This window comes from Vigna unguiculata, chromosome 6, assembly GCF_037176805.1.
Source record: "Vigna unguiculata cultivar grain cowpea cultivar isolate G323 ecotype 2 chromosome 6, ASM3717680v1, whole genome shotgun sequence".
Classification (NCBI taxonomy): Eukaryota; Viridiplantae; Streptophyta; class Magnoliopsida; order Fabales; family Fabaceae; genus Vigna; species Vigna unguiculata.
The window spans coordinates 9,508,897-9,529,158 of NC_140797.1; the positions used below are offsets into that span (position 1 = coordinate 9,508,897).

The 20,262-nt window shown below is 35.1% G+C and overlaps 1 long non-coding RNA gene across 4 annotated transcripts; it reads left to right on the top strand.

Annotated features, from left to right (window-relative positions):
* The first annotated feature begins 291 nt into the window (after positions 1-291).
* LOC146885494 (uncharacterized) lies at positions 292-8,536 on the top strand. 4 transcript variants are annotated; one of them, XR_014995681.1, is made up of 3 exons: positions 292-427; positions 7,429-7,677; positions 8,407-8,536. It is a non-coding gene; the product is annotated as an uncharacterized LOC146885494 (long non-coding RNA). The 4 variants fall into 4 exon arrangements; XR_014995680.1 differs by lacking the exon at positions 8,407-8,536 and adding an exon at positions 8,095-8,399; XR_014995679.1 differs by lacking the exon at positions 8,407-8,536 and having other exon boundaries at positions 2,482-7,918.
* Positions 8,537-20,262: the final 11,726 nt, after the last annotated feature.

The window sequence follows — 20,262 nt, forward strand, 5'->3', positions numbered from 1 at the left end:
CTAAAAGAATATCATACATAATAACATTTTTAAAATAATAATTTACTTAAGGATTTTCTTTAGGTAAAAAAAAACATATTTGAATATTTATTTTTTGAAACCCTAATATAATAAAAATTAAGTTTTTTCAGGAAAGAAACATAAATAAGATAAGCATTCTAAATTTTCTAAAGATTTATTTTATCTCCAAAAAAATATACATTTGTAAAAAAGAAAAACAGCTGCTAATGTATTTTTCAAATCTTAACTTAATTTAAATTTAATCTTTTGTTCCAAATTTTCGACCAAAATTTAAATAAGTTCATTTATATGAGCCCTATGAGCTTGGAAGCCTTCATCGATCTGGGCCAGGAGAAGAGAAGGGGAAAACCCTTTGTTGTAGTGAGAAGCAGCATAAAGCAGAGAAGAAGAGAAAATTGGAATAAAGGTAAGATCTGAACTTTTATTTCATATATCTGAAACTTGTGTTTATAAAACTGTGTGTAAACAGAGGGGAAAACCTATGCTTAAATAGGTTTCCGAAACTAACTAAAGGTGACAACAAACAGTTACCTTGCTAACTGCAAACCCTAATCTAACATCCCCCCTCAAGCTGGACGATGGATGTTTAGAAGGCCAAGCTTGGAGGTGATGGTGTGGTACTGTAGTCGATGAAGGGCCTTGGTGAACCCGTCAGTGAGTTGTTCTTCAGAGCATATGGCAAGAAGATGGAAGAGATTGGCTTGCACTTTTTCACAGACGACATGGCAATTGATGTCAAGGTGCTTAGTGCATTCATGGAAGCTCTGGTTATGGGCAATATGGCGAGGAAATTTGTTGTCGCAGTACATAACAGTTGTATGAGTAGGCTGGATCTGAAGATCACAGAGGAGATATTTCAACCATTGGACTTCACAGGCTGTAGTTGCTAAGGCGCGATACTCTGCTTCAGTAGAGGATCTAGAGACTGTTCCTTGCTTCTTGGATCGCCAGGATACAAGGGAAGAGCCAAGGAAGACGCAAAATCTAGTGGTGGATTTTCTAGTTTCTAGGCATGTGCCCCAGTTTGAGTCACTGAATGCTTTCAGTTGTATATTGTTGTCTGCAAGGAAAAATAAACCCTGTGAAGGATTAGCTGATAACGTTGTCGTTGACGCGATCAAATTAGTACTACTAAACCATAGCAACATCAGTATTGCTAAGATAGTAGTCAACAAAATAGAAAGGGAAAAGTAACCCAAAGTCGTCTCCCAATGAACACGGAATTGATTTTTAACAAATTAGTTCTTATAAAATCTATACGAAAGAGTTAGTCAAATAAACTAATAAAATATAGGAGAATTAAGATAAACAAGAAAGAAATAGAAAAGATAAAAAGAGATAAAAACAATTCTAAAGAAAATAGATTGATTCCATTGCTTTTCCAAAATAGATTCATCATCGGTTATCTAAAGATTATTCCTCAATTAATTATTGTTGTAGATTTATGAATTAATCAATGTAAAGTCTCAATTAATTTGTTGGCGTTTTCACTTTTAACCAAAGTACAGTCTCAATTAAAAGTGAGAACTTTTAGATTATCCACAGTAAATTCAACTAAAGTACAGTCTCAATCAAATTTTACTATACCTAATCATATCTATTCTTTTATCTCCTCACGAAATAAAAAGCTTAATTAATCAAAGTAAAGTCTCAATTAATTGTAGTTAGAGTAAATACCTTTAACCAAAGTAAAGTCTTAATTATTGGTAAAAACTCATTCAATCACATGAAAGTTTCTAAATAAAATCAAAGTAAAGTCTCAATTAAATTTAAAAACCCTTAACTCATATGATCAACATGCATATAGATTTAAAATCATTACTTTTTATGTGATTCAAAGATAAAAGACATAGATGAATGAAAACCTCAACAATATTAAAAAGAACAAAGAAATTATTTCATTCTAACCTCATAATCCATAATAAAATTACAATGGAATCAACCCAAGAAGCTTAGCAATCCATGAAATAAAAAATAAAAAGAAGAATAGAGAGAAGAAAAGAGAGAGAAAGGAAACAAAATTAGGCACCCCTAAGGGTTCCAAAACTCCGAAGTCCCGAACTTTTTTTCTTTTCTTCTACTCCTTGGTCTCTTTATATAGGACTTGGACTGAGCTTCTCGGTTGCTAAAACCTCTCAAATATCTTTTAAAATAAAGATAAAGATAAATATTCAAAGATATTTGGAGAGATCTAAAATAATTGACAAATATAGTTTGGTTAATAATTTATGATATAATGAAATAAATTAATTATTTAAAGATATATAATAAATTATTAACAAATAATATTTGCATTAATTTTCTCAATAAACCATTTTTAATTCCTATAGTCCAAATTTGTTGGAAAATCCAAAAAGATAAATATTTGCACTTAAGTCCCTCTCCTTTGACCAGTCTTTGACCATATTTGAATATTTGACCAGAGTTTAACTAGTTGACCATTTGACTGTCTATTGACAGGATGACACATGGCAGCTCCTCTCCCTCTCCAAAATTAGAGTTTCGCAGATGCTTGTGGTTGTGAATGACGACTGTTGTGCTTACAGGTGAGTGGTGCGCTGCTCTCGTTGCAATGGTGATGACACTTTGTTTTCGCGTTTTCTGCAAGTGAGAGAATGGTGTGGACCACGACGGCTTCGCTCCAGCGGCATTTTTCGGCGTGGCTGCTTTGGCGTTGTAGCGATGGTTGCAAGTTTCACGGTGAAAATGGTGCAGTCCAGATTTGCGTTGATGCTGGGAGAGATGAAGTTGCGCGTTCTTCCTCTTCTCCAGCAACGTGGGTGCTGCGTTTTCAGGTTGGTGGAGTCGCAGGTGCAGGTGATCGCATGGTTTGTTACAGTGGAGGCGCTGCCATGGTCAGAGATGAAAACAGAACTGCAACAAATGCGTGAAAAAGAGGACGCGATTTACGTGGAGATGATGGTGGTTGCGCGTTCGCTCATGGTGGCATGAAGATGGAGGCGTTGCTCCGGCGAGTTGCTGCAGGGACGGTGGTTTGACTGCCGACATGAAATATGGGAGTTAGGGTTTTTGGTTTATGGGAGAGATGGAAGATAATGACGTGGCACCATTCCATTGGTTCTACTTAGTGTGATAGGATAGTGACACGTGGCAACACATGGTTGGATAGTTTCATTAGTGAAGGATTGCCACATGGCATCTTATAAATGGGGCTGAACTTTGAGTGGAAGGAGGTGTGTAGATAGAAATATTAGGGGTGATAGGTTTTTGTGAGACCCATTTGGAAACAGGGGAGTGTATATGTAATTTAGGAGGTGCATAAGTGATTTTTCCAGAACTTGCTAATTTCAGCCTTATTTAAAGGTGATTGTAACTTCAATCAATTTATTTTCCCACTTTGAATGAGCTTAATCTTAACTTCAGCTGCATCAACAAACGTTAAAATATCCAAAAATAATTTATGCAGCTAAAAATCACTTTTTAACACATTTTTATCACACAAGCTCAAACAGTCTAATTATCAAAATTGTTAATTAAATCACTCTTTAAACACACAAATTCAATTAAATACCTCGAATTAAACACCGAATGAGGGCAAAAATACGCACTCATCATTAGCCTTTATGTACCTTAAGACATGTTGAATAACAACATAGTGAGTTACACTAGGAGCCGCATAAATTGGCTAAGAAGATGAATAGAAAAACAGAGGTCAGGTATAATATTAGTGAGGTATAGAAGCTTCCCTATGAGTCTCCTATAGATAATGGGATATGGTAGAAGATCAGCAGGTTCATAGAAGGCATTTGTATCCTTGAGATAGGATGTTGAGCATGGCTTGCATCCAATCATGCTAGTCAACTTTAAAATGTCGATAGCATACTTGCGTTGGGATAGGTGGATGCCTTTGTGAGATTTGACTACCTCAAACTCAAGGAAATATTTGAGATTTTCGAGATTTTTTATTTTTAAGGCTTGATGTAGGAGTTTCTAGAGAGTCTCTTACTAAAATAACATCATCTACATATACAAGAAGAGCTATAAAAGTGTCAGATTTGTTTTGTGTGAAAAGAGAGTGGTCATATTGAGATTGAGTGAAACCAATAGAGCTTAAGAAAGATGAGATTTTTCAAAACCATTGTCTATTGGTCTGTTTTAAGCCATAAAGGGATTTTCTTAGTCTACACACACGTCCTTGGGTGTTAAGGCTTGATGGAGGAGTCATGTATACTTCTTCATTTAGATCTCCATGGAGAAAGGCGTTATCTACATCTAGTTGGTGTAGATGCCAGTTTTTAGTGGCAGCTAGAGCTAGAAGAAGCCTGATTGTGGTCAATTTCGCAATAGGGGAAAAAGTATCCAAGAAGTCTATTCCTTGAAGTTGAGTGTATCCCTTTGCCACCAGCCTTGCTTTGTGTCTCTCAATGGTTCCATCTGCTTTATGTTTAACTTTATATACCCATTTGCAACCTATGGCAGTTTTTCCACTAGGCAGCTAAGCTAACTCCCAAGTCTTATTGAGTTGTAAAGCTTGAATTTCACTTTCCATTGCCTTGATCCATTCAGGTTGAGTGCAAGCTTCATCATAAGTTGCAGCTCATTAGTAGAAGAAATAACAAGAGTAAAGTTTAGTTGATTTGGAGATAGAGAATGATATGAGAGAATAGTGGATAAAGGATAAGGTGTTTTAAGGGTATTTTTGAAATGGGTAGGGTTGTGATCAGAGTTAGAATAATTGACCTGATGATGGTAGTCCTTGAGGTAATCTGGGATGCGTTTAGCTCTGTCTGACCTTCTGATTTGAGCATGGTCACCATCAGCCTCTATTGTGACCCCTACAGGATCTCTTTGCTCAGCAGTACAAGCAGAATTATGTTCAAAATGTACATTAGAATCAATTTGAGTAATAGAGGTAGTGTTATTTTTAGCATTAATGCAGTCATAAATACTATTGTAAGCAAATTCAACATTATTATCTATGACAGGTTGAGTTTTAGCTTCATTAGTTCTATAAGGAAAGACATTTTCATAAAAAATAACATTTCTGTTTATGAAGATCTCCCTTGTTTCAATATCCAAGATTATGTAATCTTTTACCCCAGTTTTATAACCAATGAAAATACCTTTTCTAACTCTAGAATCAAATTTGGTTCTACTATTCTCCATAGTGGAAGCAAAACAAAGACAACCAAAGACTTTTAAATCAAGTAAGGTAGGGGGATCATCATGAATAATCTCATAAGGACACTTGTTTTTAAGAACAGGAGTGGGCAGTCTATTAATCAAGTGAACAACATGTGCAATAACATAAGTCCAGTAGGCTTTAGGCAAATTAGACTGAAACATCAAACCAGGAGCCACATTTAAAATATGCTGATGTTTTCTCTCCACAGCAGCATTTTGCTGTGGAGTCTCCACACAACTTTGTTGATGAGTAATATCATTTTCATTATATAAATCAGGCCCATTATCTTATCTAATGACTTTGATATTTTTCCTATATTGGTTTTTAACATAAGCAACAAAATTTTGTAATAAAGTTCTTGTTTCAGCCTTGGAATGCATCATAAAAGCCATGTATGCCTACTTAGGTCATCAACAATGCTTAAGAAGTATTTGTGACCATGAACAGATATAATAGACATAGGACCCCAAATATCTACATGTATAAGGTAAAAGACAGCATTAGATGTAGTAGAGTTGTGAGAAAAAGGAAGTGTGTGGTGCTTAGCATAATAACATATGTCGCAAACAATTTTATTCAAAGAATGTATGTAAGGAAATCTGATACAGATTTGTTCACTGGTTTTATTTCCACGATGTCCTAGTCTAAAATGCCACAGATCAATATCAGTCTTGATACAATTTAAAGCTAGACTAGAATAAACAAAACCTTTATGTGAAGTAGGAGGTGATTGTGGGTAATAAAGCCCATTGACGAACTTAGCATGCCCAATCATCTTCAAGGTAGAATTGCTTTGTATCTGACAAGTCTTGGTAGAAAAGGTTAGAACATAGTCTAAATCTTTAATCAAGGTTTGGACAAATATCAAATTGAAAGAGAAATCAGGAATATAAAAAACATTAAAGATAGTAAAGTTTTCTGAAAATTGTATTGTTCTAGCAAAATGTGCAGTGACAGTAGAAGAGTTAGGCAACTTTATACATATAGGTTTAATTTTATGGAAAGTAACAAAGTGATCTTTTGTAAAAGTGACATAGTCTGTGGCACCAGTGTCTAAAATACTAGATAGCATGGTTGCTGGTACTAGAATCCTTTCTTTGTACTTGATTTACACTATGCTATGTTTTATCTGTATGCTCAATGATCTGTAGGAGCTTTTGTATATGTTCAGGGCTGAATCCCATAGATTCCTGCTTGACATTCCGATTCCCATTATGTGTAGAGTCCTCCTTGGTATTTAGATTGCACGTAGAATGATATTGGTTACTACTTTCTTTATCTTGATTGGCATGATCTTGTCTCTATTTGATCCAAGGTGGATACCCATGCTTGGAGTAACACTCATCAATGGTTCATCTTATGACAGTAGGAACATTGCTTTCCAGCATTGGGATTTCTTCCTCTCCCTCTGCTCTGTCCTCGCCTACCATTATGACACCCTTGTGGCTTCCAATTATTCTATTCAGATGGTTTCCAACTATTCTGATCTTGCTTTTGATCCTGTTGCTTCCAATTACCTTGTCTATCAACAACATTAACAATGTTCTTAATTTCACTATTATAGCAAGGATTGCCACCAATCTGTCTCCCTTGCTGAATTATGAGAGAAAAAGCACGATTAATGTTGGGAAGAGGTTCCATCAACAATATTTGAGTGCACACAAGGTTGTAACTATCATTTAATCCCTTTAGAAAGCAAATCACATATTTTATCTCCTTGTATTTCACAGAACTCCTGGACAAATCACATTTGCACTGAATATCACAGCTGCAGTGTGGTATAAGTCTTAAAGATTCTAGTTCCTCCCATAAGATTTTCAAATTTGTGAAAAACTGAGTTATATTTCTTTCACCTTGACGAATGAAGTGAATCGCCTGCAATAAATCTGAAATCTTGAAGTAATCCCCCTTGGAAAACCTCTCTTTTAATTCATCCCAAAGAATCTTGGCATTTTCAACATAAATCACACTTTCAGCTATGTATAGAGATAGAGTCTTTATGATCCAAGATAGGACCATCATGTTGCATCTTTCCTATGCATCGTACATAGGGTCCTCTCTTTTAGGAACCTCAATGCTACCATCCACGAATTTTTTATTAATTTTAGAAACAAGACCCCGTTTTAGATTTCTGCTGCAAGAAGAGTAGTTGGTCTCACTGAGGGGTTGGATGACAAGGACAAGCCCTGGATTTTCTCCTGGATGCAGATAGTAAGGACTACATGGATTGAGAACCTGATCTGTTATTTACTTTTGTGCAGAATCTTGATCTTTGCTGAGGTTTGCCATTCTTCAAGATAGCTGAAAGATTGGAAAAGGAGAGAAGATAGCGGAAGCAGGGCAGGTTATGAACCTGCTCTAATGCCATATTCAGTTTGCTGAAGGTGTGAGAGGAGCCCTAGGAGCTTGGAAGCCTCCATCGATCTGGGCCAAGAGAAGAGAAAGGGAGAAACCCTTTGCTACAGTGAGAAGCAGCGTGAAGCAGAGAAGAAGAGAAACTGGGAAGAAATGTAAGATCTGAACTTTTATTTCATATATCTGAAACTTGTGTTTATAAAATTGTGTGTAAATAGATTGGAAAATCTATGCTTAAATAGGTGTCCGAAACTAACGAAAGGTGACCACAAACCGTTACCTTGCTAACTGCGAACCCTAATCTAACAATTTAAATATTTTGAAACACAAATAGTAACCATGACATATGTAAAAATGTTAGTATATTCATTTTAATTGTTAGTTACGAATTTATAATATCACTTATATTAAAAACATAACATATTGTAAATATATTTAAAATTCTAATTGATTAATATATACTTTGATTTCTTTAATGCACTTTTTAAGTGTGTATAGTGATAAATTATTCAATAGACACAATTAACGCTATGCATTATATATTTTTTGTAAAAGTGTGTATATGTTTTCAGGATCGAGTGACAAAAAATTGTTAGTTAAGTGTAAAAGGTGCATTTATCGGATATTTTTCAGCAAAATTGTTCATCGACATAACCTCTGGTAATAAAGTAGGATGGGGTGGAAGAACAAAAGCTTCTCTTGGAGCTCCTAGCCCTCAAATGGGGTCAGGACATTTTCCTTATGGAAATAGTACTCCTTCGGCTTACTTTAGTGAAATGTTCATTGTAGATGCAAAAGGAAAATCTTATAGACAATAACTATCTCAAGCTCATTCCTTCACTGATAAACCTAATGTTTTGGTGTCAAATACTTTGGGTTTGCAGGACCCAGATTTGGTAGCATTCTCCAATTTGGAGGACCCGGTCGCACATGTGGCAATTAATTTGCTTTTCGATTATACTTTATGTTAAGTCAACAAAAACTAATGATTTGGAATAAATTTCTTTTGTATTATTTTCTTTTGTGCCTTAAGATTTAATAATCTTGTTAATCTCTGCTCCTTTTGTAACTTGAAAGTAATTTGGAGAACAAAACTCAATCAATTCATTCGAACTAGACATAATTTATACTATTAAACGGACCAATAAAAATCAAAAGAGTAAGTTTTTTTTTTTCCCATTGCATATTATTGTAATTGTATAATATTAATGAAATGGAGAGATTTGCAAGAAAAACATTTAGAAACGAGTATCATTTGTTAACCCAAAAATATCGTCTAACTTTTGTCTATCATACGTTACTTTACAAAAAGTTTTGAAAGTTTTGAATCATGATTACACCATTCCTCCTTTTTTCGTATGATAAGGAGAAGATTAAAATAGGGAGTTTTGTAAAATATGTTATTAACTCAAGAAATTTATTAATTAGTTTCATTGATTCTTGGAAAACAATATTCAAAAGCACGGGAAAGAAACGAAGAAAGAATAAAATATATATTTCCTTTTGTTCATTACTTATAACTTTCGTTTATATAAATTAACAAACATGATTTTTGTGAGATCTCTAACTGATGCAATATAGTGCTATTTGCATACTTGCAAATTAATTAAAACATTTTTTGGGAAGAGAAATTATATAATTGTGAAAAGGAGTAATTTGAATTTCAAAAATGACAATTATATAGAAAATAAATCCAAGACTTAAAAATGAACCAGAATATAATTGGTAAATCAAATTTAAATGTATTCTCTTTATATTTTTATTCTCTTAATATTTTTTCCAGTTTAACAATCAAGTGATTGTTTCCTCCCTCAGGGAAGAGAGGACTTAATTTATTTTGTTGGAAGTGGCATAAGTTGTTTTTGTTGGGCTGATGAAAATAACATGTCTTGAAAAGTCTCATATCGCCTAGGACAACCAAGGGGTGGGTGTTAGTAACTATATAGTGAGCTTCTCACCCTGAGTCAAAGACACTTCAAGCTTGTATTTGACTTTTCTTATATCTTATACTCTTGTAATAAGAGTATTGTGAGGTTTGGGTTAAATTATTGCTTTGAAGAGTCTGGGTACTCGGGTCAAACGACATGAGAGAGTTGTTTATGTGTTTCTCTGTGTTTATTTTATTTCTCTATTAATAAAGTGATTCTCGGGGTTTTTTCCTAACAGCGGTATCAAGAGTTATGGTTCGCTAGGATTTTTTCTTAGTATGCTTTGTGGTTGCAGTGTAGTTTAATCTTCCACATAAGAAAAGACTAATTCCTTGTTGTTGGAGAGTCATATTTGGTTGTTGAAGTTGCAATGAGAAATTTGATGGAAGGATCATTGTTAGTGTTGTGTTGACGCATTGAATCTACAGTTGGGTTCATGGAGGTGCAAGGAATGTGAGTCGTGCTGGATTTGTAGTGAAGTTTGTGTGTGGCAAGATGCTCCTGGATCTACAAAGGACGTCGTAGTTGGTGCTCGCATGGCTCTGTGAGTGATGTACGATGGAGATCTAATCTGTGTGAGTCACAGCTTGGGCATGTGCGTGGAGGAAGTGCTCTACGATTTACAGATCTGCTTCAACAAGAATCAATTGAGGTGTTATGCTGGTAGTTGTTGCTTCTCCGGCGAGGGAGTCAGACGACACGGTGGCTGTAAACTGCAGATGTTTGATCTATGGCTTTCCGTAATGTTTTATGGTTTTGCATCGTGAGTTGCGGCATGGTTCGAACAAATGGTGTATGGTGTTTATGCACAAGCATTAGCTAATATTTATGCAATGTGTGTAGTGATTATACACGAGCATTGGTTAACATTGATGCAGGGTGCATGGAAATTCTTGGGATGACTTAATTCAAAGTGGAAATTCTTGGAATGGTTTGATTCTAAGTGGAAATTCTTAGGATGGTTTAATTCCAAGTGAAAATTTTTGGGATGGTTTGATTCCACGTGAAAATTCTTGGGATGGTTTGAGCCAAGTGAAAATTCTTGGAATAGTTTAATTCCAAGTGGAAATTCTTAGGATTGTTTGATTCCTGTTAATTTAGAAATGGTGATTGTAACGTCCCTACTGTAAATTACTTAATTAAATAAATAAATAATAATTGAAAATAATACGATGTAATTTTATTATTCCCAAAATGCTGGAAAATTTAAAAATTGTACAACGTGCTAAAAGCTATTTAATAATAGTAGTAAAGTTATTACAATTTTCCAAAATCCAATGAAAATAGCAGTAAACACAAATAAGTTCGTAGCTCAAATCATAAGCTAGCCCCTCTCTCCATCTCAAGCGTCAGCATCATCACCTGTAGTATCATCTACTCTTGTGTGAGAAATTACACGATCATCGCCAAACACAAAAAAAGGGTGAGCTTATAAATAAAATAACATATAAGTTAACAAAAATATAAGCAATACACCCATCTAACTCATCCTAGTTAGTTCTTGTCCAAGACCTTAATCCCCAAGGCTTTTCAACCTTCACAACTCAAATAGTTAGCCTTAGATTTAGGATTTATGATGCTCACACGAACCTGCCCGCTCATGGTCCTGCGTCTATGAACTTTCCCGCTCGTAGTCCTGCTCTATGAACCTCCCCGCTCGTAGTCCTCCTCTACAGACATGCCCTCCCATAGTCCAACACATGTGATCCACCAGCTACGTACCTCCCCGCACGAAGCATCTCTCACGTGTGAGCATAAAACATACGAACCTACCTTGCTCGTATCCCCACACGAGAGTATCAGGATATGAACCTCCCTGCTTATATCATCACGTGTTCATCACCATCCATGAACCTACCCTCTCATGACACAACATCCCCGATCCAAGTATCGCATCATTGCGTGAAAGCAATACACACAAGCCACTAACCGCAACATTATCGCTTGGCACAGCCTAAGCGCTGCCAAGCAAAACCTGCGCATACCACTTGACAGTTCACCCTCATCGCTAGGCTCCAGACAGACCCACTGTTTCAGGGTCTATCGCTTGGCAAATCACACCTTGCCGCTAGGCGCCACGCGATGTAGGGACCTCGCATGTTGGTCCTATCGCCTGGCGCACACACCCGTGCCGCCAGGCGCTATATCAGTAGCAAAAACTCTACTAGATTTTAGCACCCAAAACAGACTGTTTTGTATTCTCCATAATACCTCCTAAGGTATTATCACACTCTCGTTCCCAGTGTTGAACCTTTGGGAACCTCTCGCCCTCACATAAATCAAGTACCTAAAACTCCAATGGCCAATTCCTCTATTTAAGGACTCTAATTCACCAAGTGTTCCTTCATTGTATAATGCTCAATCAAGTATATGCAATTCACCATCAATCCAGTACCTTAAAATAGGCAACCTACTACTCTTGCACTGTAATACCACCTGAACTTTTCCTTCAATTAACTCTCACGTGATAGATACAAATTGACACAATTTTGCACACTAAAGCACCCAATTCTTCAGCTCTCTCTCACTCACTTTCAATATACCCTTATCATCTTGTCTTCAATACCTTACACCACCAAAACAGTTCATATTTTACATGCAACCTCGTTTCCCTCATCATTCGCACACCAAACGATTCCATTCATTAACTTTGTCACAATTTATTCTCGTGCCCTTTTCATTCCAATACTACAATTATGTTCCCCTTCCAATTCAGTTCTAAAAACCTCATCCACAAACATCCAATTAAACCCCAAAACAGTACTGACTCATTGCTATCGCTTGACGGCCAATGAGATGCCGCCAGGCGACACATTAGTTTCTAGAATTCCAGGTTCTTCTACGCCTTTAGTTACCATCCTGTTTTAACCTTCAGAGTCTAGGAATTCACGCAAGAACCCATGGTTCACAATCATTTTATTTCTAGCCACATACTCAACCCACCACATCATACTAAACCAACCAATTCGCAATTAACCCCTATTTCTCTAATTTCGACTCATCCATCAATTTAACATAATTGCTTCATGTCTATATTCCCAATTTAATTCCCACTCATCATAATTATAAGCATGCGATGATATCACACAATACACAGAGTTAGCAATTCACTAGAGAGTCATAGTATCACAAAAATTTGCAGAACACACAAAAACAAAGACAATCCTCAAACGTCGCCTGGCGGGTCCACCCTCGTCGCCAGGCGGTTCATAACAGAACCTAGAAAACTAGGTAGAAAATGATGCATCGCTTGGTGGCACACTCATGACCACCAGGCGGTTTCTGGACAAAAACGTAGAAACCACGAAACACAACGTAATTCTAATGAAATTTCATGCAATTGATCAAATTATCATACAATCTATCAAACACGAATAAAAACATGCAAGGACAACTCCCCTTACTTGGATTTCCTTGCTCCAATTGAAATTCTTGCTCTTCTTTCACACACCTTCTTCCTTTTGCTTCTAAGAACCAACACAATCTCATGTTCGTTGCTTTCTCCACAAACCCGAACTTCTCCACTCACACACCAAACACTCTCTGCACTTTTCCAGCCTATTTTCCTCTCCTTCTCTCTTCACTCCTATTTTAATTACTTTAATTAAAAAAACGAAAATCATTATGTTAAGGTTTAGTAACCATTAGTCCTCATTAACTTGATGGTTTCCAAGACCTTTTGGTTGCTCCCTCTGACGGCTAGGGTTTTCTGACCCTTATCATTCATGCCAAAAGAAAATTTGAGACAAAGAATGTTTAATTCGTTCTTAGCAAGGTTTTGAACACACAACCCCCTAATTACAAAGTCAATGTACAACCAATTCAACCAAATCATGTTTCGTGATAATTCCTATAATTTTAGGATTACATTATCACTAATCACATCCAAATATAACATAAAAAAGGAATGCACCATTTAAAACAACATACAATTAGTATACATAGGACTCAAACACAAGTCCTCTCACACAACCAAGTATTTAAGCTAGTACTTTTCATGTCATAACAATTTGCATTTAATGCCACAAAGGCTCCTATTATCCGCATTTATTAAATAATTATTTATTTAATTATTTAAATTTCTCGAGTCTTACAGTGATTTGAGCCAAGAAGGGGGGGGGAGGGGTTGAATTGGCTTTATAAAACTTTTTCGAAAGCTTAAACCTCTTTTCAATTCAATCAAATAGACTGGAAAGTTAGGATGTAAATGCAGTAGACCAATACACTTTCAATTGATTAAAACATAAAACAACATACTAATTTGTTCTTAACAGTCAATTAAAAAGACAAATCAGTCGGCTAAAATACTAGAGATTTATGCAGAATGCAGAATTAACAAATTCAACTCCAACAATAATATTTTACATACAAGACTTGTTCCAATCAATATTTTTAACAAGTATACAGCCTCAGATTACATAAGAACGCATTAAATCACACCAAAGATCGAATTGCTTAGTTTTCTTGGGTTTTTAAAGAGATTCAAAGTGAGTGAGATGAGGGAGAGAAAATTGCACAATTTTTTTTATATTGGTTTACTTAATCATAGAGCTACATCCAGTTTAACAGGACAACCTGAGCTTGGTTTCCACAATATTCAAAAGTTTTACAAATCACACACCAAGATTACACTTTTGAACAAAGAAACTCACAAAAAGCTAGACACACACCCTGCAAGAATCACACTTACAAACCTGAAATCACATTAGGCAAACCAACCAGAGGAACAAGAACATCCAAACCTGATGGTAGCTGTCCCTAGCCAACCATACATGTGATCTTCAAGCTACTCACAAGCCAAAATGCCTCCAAGATCAACCAAGATCTTCAAACCACAAGTTGCAGCTGTGTATTGCACAGAGAGAGAGTTTTCCAGAGAAGAATGATAAAGTTTCGTGCTCAAAAACTCAGATTCGTACCTCTGCTCACGAAAACATAGCTTATATAGTCTAGTTTAAGTGAAAATAGTTGATTGAATATTTCGTACAGTCAGCTAATTTCACTTGAATTAAATGAAATTAGTCGATTGAAATATAATTCAACTGACTGAATGCATTCATACTAGAAACTATATACAACAAGCCTTTTAACCTGTTAAAACCCATTTTAACAAATTAAAAGAGACACACTAAGGCACACAAGACATCTAACCTATGTCATATAGCCTACCAACAAGATATAACACTAAAAGATTACATTTAACATGTTATTTTCAAATTTAACATACTAAAACTTAATCTTCAAGTGGATCTTCATTAATCTTAATAAAACACCTATGATCTTCATGCACATGGCTTTATCAATTCTTTGCTTCAAGCTTGCTTGTGCCAACAATCTCCCCCTGAATTGATGAAGCAACATCCTCGAGTTGAATTGATGAGCTAAGATCCATAGAGAAACCTGAAAAAGCTTTTGCATACAAGATACCAATATACGAAACATACATCAAAGCATAAGCACACAAGCATACATAAATATCAAATATGCACATGCTCCCCCTATCACTAATAATGTGATTTAACTTAAGATTTTAGATTAAGTTTGCAGTATTATATGATTCCAGCAGATTTATTTGAGGTTTTCCAAATCTAATACAATTTTACTCATTTTTCACATTTTTCTCCCCCTTTAGATTCATCAAATGAAAGTAAATGCATGGATCATTTTGGAAAGATGAAATTTTCATTAAAATAGTAACATAGGGTGGTATCAGGGCAACTAATACGCAAGACAAACAAAGCAGAATAAAAACATAAATGAAAACTACATCATGAAGCTAGGACTGATATAATCAGTCGATTGAAATTGGAATTTAGCCTACTAAAAATTTGGAACAAACATATAGACACAAAATACAACACGAAAATGCAATGCATGACCTATGAGCCATCCCCTTCACTCATTCTTAGGGTTGTCTATGTTGTAGACATTGGATAGGAGGTCATGAACATTGTGGAGTTGGTCATCCAAGTCTTGGAACCTAGTTGTGCATTATGCATGATGTGCATTTTGTGCAATGTTGAGCTCTTGAAGCTGGTTGAGAACCATTCTCTCAAACTGGAAGTATGTAGGTCTAATATTCTCAAGAGGGTTATAAAGCTCAATTGCCATGGGTTGTGGTTCATCTTCCCCTTGGTTTCCTCCACTAGTTCCCCCTTCATGGTCATTGGCTCCAACTTTAATATTTGCACCATGATCTCCTTCAACCAACCAAGTGTTTCCTATCTTGGTGAATCCCATCTTGTGCATATTCAGTGTTGAAACATGATTTAGAAGACCAGTAGGCTCCTCAAGATCTCCTTCCACATCCACACCAAAATGCTCAATAACTTGGAGATGAGCACCACATATGGAAGCTTGAAATCCGTGAGCCTCTTTTCCTTCATCATGTGGTCACGAATGGTGCATATCCAGTCCACCATCACACCATTTTGAATGCAATACATCACCACAAGATCACTTTCATTCAAGGTTGCATGATTGCTCCCCTAGGCATGATGATCTTGGTCACCACCATAGCTAGCAACATTTCCTCTACATGAAGGCTTCCCACATTGCATTTTGTTGAATTCATCCACTACACTAGTTTCACCCTTGCGAACTTGCACACCTCTTTGCCTTAGACCAACCACATCCTTCCATGTTTGCTTAGTGATTTCCATCTCCACACCTTCACCAAATCCGGATAAACATTACCCAAAAGTTCAAGGAATGACTTCAATTTTTGAGCTTTGAGATGTTGCTCAGGGTTGCCAAAGTTTTCTGCCCTTAGCCATGACATACGAATCACCTTAGGAAGGATGATTTGCTTCCTATTGATCTCAATCAAGAAGGTCTGAATTTTGTCTTCATGGCCTTCAAACCATACCTCAAGCCTTCCTTGATTCATGGCATTGGGAGAGGATGGAATAGGTGGGGTGGAGCTTTCATCATCTGAGGGGGTTGTTCGTGATCTTCTAGGCATGGTGAATTATAGGTTTGGCTCTTACTAGAAAATGCCAATGCCAATGCATGATGCTTATGCAAGAATTTGTAGAATCAAAATTTTTATTTTCAAAATCAGTCAATTAAATTGTACAGATATTCTGTTTTCAATGCAATATAGGAAATCATAGCTAGTTAAATGTGAGGGAATCTGTATCGGAGTATGCAATGATGTGTTTCCCATGCATTTTATGAACAATCCACTCACAAACACTTCACATCTAATGCATGCACATTGGAATCATGTAATTAAAGCACTTTATGGTTAATGCGATATGAAAACTTGATTTTAGCTGATGTAATAGTTGTTACATGCTGCTACTACAGTCAAAAAATAGTGTCGCAACAGGGATCGCGGTGGGACGACGAAAATAATTTAAAAAAAAACAGAGGAGTTGCCACCATAGTTTATTATGCGAAACTATAGAAAAACCTTAAAAAAGAATGGTCTTCAAAACCAAATTTGGATTTGGGAGTCAGTTACGTGTGGGGAAGGTATTAACACCCCACGACGCCCGTCTTAAGATGGTTCCCTCTTTAATTAAATGTGCAAAGTATAATTTGATGCTTAAAATATTTGTTATTCCCCAAAAAATCAAACAAAATAAAAACACATACAAAAATATTAAAGATTAAAATAAAATTATTTTTTATTTTTTTTGGGCTCGACGAGGATTGTACCTCCCTCCTACGTATTTCCATTTGGAAAATCATGGATAACGTAGTTCTTTGTAACAAATTTGTTGTTTGATATTACTATTTTGTTTTTTTTATTTTCTATATTTTTATGTACATGTATATTTTATTAATATGAAGAGAACCCGAGATTCTACATGATAAAGATTTAGTTATCAAGGAAATCTGAGATTTGACATGATATTTAAGATGATTTTATATTTTATTATTATTATTATTATTATTATTATTTAGAGAATTAAAGCCTACGAAAAATAATATTTTTAATTACCAAGATAAAAATAAAGGGAAAGAAAAAAGGTTGAGCACATAAACTCAAAATCATCTAACATAAGAATCCCGAACACATTTCATCATACAACAATTCAAATGATCATATATTTGATGTTGTAAGAGAATCATGAATAACATACTAGGAGCAAAAGAAAGTTTACCTTAAGGTGACCTCTTTTGTGTGTGTGCGCTCTATAATAAAAAAGGAGAGGGGTTTTTTCGAAGTTTTCTCTGTCCCTTGCATTAGAGGAATTTTGTGCTTATATAGGCCCTTTGGGGTACCATTGAGATCCTAGTCTTTAATTATGATCAAATATATGAGGAAGGAATTGGTCTTATTAAATCATTTCATAATATCCACGGTATTGATTATAATTATTAACGAAATATTGCCTGTAATGACTAGAATCATATTTTCTGTCACATAGAGATCGTGATCAAATCATAACATATTATTCATATAATTGATTCTAATTATTATTGGGAATATTTGCTTATAAATATTAAAATCGTACCTTCCCAGACTGACAATGCAAAGAGACACATAAGTGTAAATGCAAGATATTTATTCAAATTATTATAAAAAAATTGCTTCTAATATTATACGCTTCTCTAAAAATAGAAATTATGAAACGTCCTTTTCTAACATGTCATGTGAAGAGTGTAAATAGCAAACAGTGGGGGTAAAAATATGTAAAACATTTGGGCTCATGAATAAAGTGTGATAATTAAAAATAAATTACATTCTCCTTCTCTTGTTTTTTTTTTTCTTTTTTCCCATGGTAGAATTAAAGTTAAAAAAACCTACCATCAATCAAAACATATTTTTTATTTTATTTTATTATTTATTATTATTATTATATTATATATTATTTTTTATTATTTTTTTTAACCAAACAAATGCATTTACCCAGACGAAATTGGATGTTGACAAATAGTCATATGATGGATACATTGACTGAGTCAATCAATTAAAATCAATTCAAGCAAATCCACATCAGCATAAGTGATTTTAACGCATAAAAATACAGATTCAGTCGACTAAAACTATACCAGAAAACTAATTTTTGGTGTAGTGGCAGTTTTAAGTGAAATCTGTGTTAAATTTGCAGTTTTAGCTGACTAAAAATTTAAGATCACACGAAATTCTCACCGGACCAATTTAAATGAAATATATGTGTTGTTTTTGTGAGATTTAACAAATTAAAATAGCTCCAGAACATAAATTATGTAGATTTTGACATTTTAAATGAAATCTATGTGTTAAAATTGTAAATTTAGCATACTGAAATACTGGTAGTTTTCAAATTATGCAGATTTGACCACTTTAAATTCAGCACACACATGATCTAATAAGATTAGCAAGCCAAACAAATATCAACATACATTCTTCATGTCAAGAATACCTAATTCAGTTCTAAGCTTATTAAATCTATCACGTAGAAGTGGTTTAGTGAATAAATCTACCAATTGATTTTCAGTTTTCACAAACATGATTTCAATATCACCTTTTTGAATATGATCTCTTATGAAATGATGTCTGATTTCAATGTGTTTAGTTTTAGAATGCTGAATTGGATTCTTAGTTAGGTTGATTGCACTTGTATTATCACAACAAAGAGGTACCTTTTCTAGCTTTACGCCATAATCCATAAGTTGATGCTTTAACCATATGCTTTGAGCACATGCATGTCCAACTGCTATGTACTCAGCCTCAACTGTGTGCTACACATGCTTTCTTCTTGCTATTCCATGAGATTAGGCTTGATCCTAGTATATGCATGTACCACTTGTGTTGTTCCTATCCAATTTGTACCCTGCATAGTCATAATCTGAAAAATCACTAAGAACAATCTTAGATTCAGTAGGATACCATAATCCAACATTAGTTATTCCTTTCAGATACTTGAGAATCTTTTTTGCAACTTTGAAGTGCGATTCCTTTGGATTGGATTGAAACCTTGTACACAAGCAAACATCAAATTGTATATCCGGCCTACTAGCGGTTAGATATAGCAAGGAACCAATTAACCCTCTATATTTGGTTGAATCAACTTGGTTTCCAGCTTCATCTACGTCCATAAGGGAATTGGTAGCAATTGGAGTGACAACCTCTTTACAATCCTCCATTTTGAACTTTTTCAGTAGGTCAAAACAATATTTTGGCTAGCTTAAAAATGTCCCATGCTTGAGTTGCTTCACTTGCGACCCTAAGAAGTAGGTTAGCTCACCCATCATAGAAATCTCAAATTCTCCATGCATGGCTACAACAAACTCTTCACACATGGAGTTATTATTTGATCCAAAGATTATATCATCTACATATACTTGAACAAGTATTACATCACTTGCATGCTTTCTAATGAAAAATGTTTTATCAACAACACTTCTAGCATATCCTTTAGATAAAAGAAAGTTGTTTAACCTCTCATACCACTGTCGTGGTGCTTGTTTCAGACCATATAAAGCCTTTTTCAGTTTGAAACCATGATTAGGATAAAGGTGATCTTCAAAGCCAGCGGGTTGTGATACATACATTTCTTCATTTACGAAACCATTCAAGAATGCACTTTTCACATCCATTTGAGAAAGTTTGAAATTGCACAAACAAGCATATGCTAACAATAACTTCACAGCTTCTAGCCTAGCGACAGGTACATATGTTTCATGAAAATCAATATCGTCATCTTGATTATAACCTTTAGCAACTAGCCTAGCCTTATTCCTAACAATGTTACCATTTTCATCCATTTTATTCCTGAAAACCCATTTTGTATGAACCACATTCATTGCATTAGTTTTAGGATCAAGAGACCACACATAATTCCTAGTGAATTGATTAAGTTCAACTCGCATAGC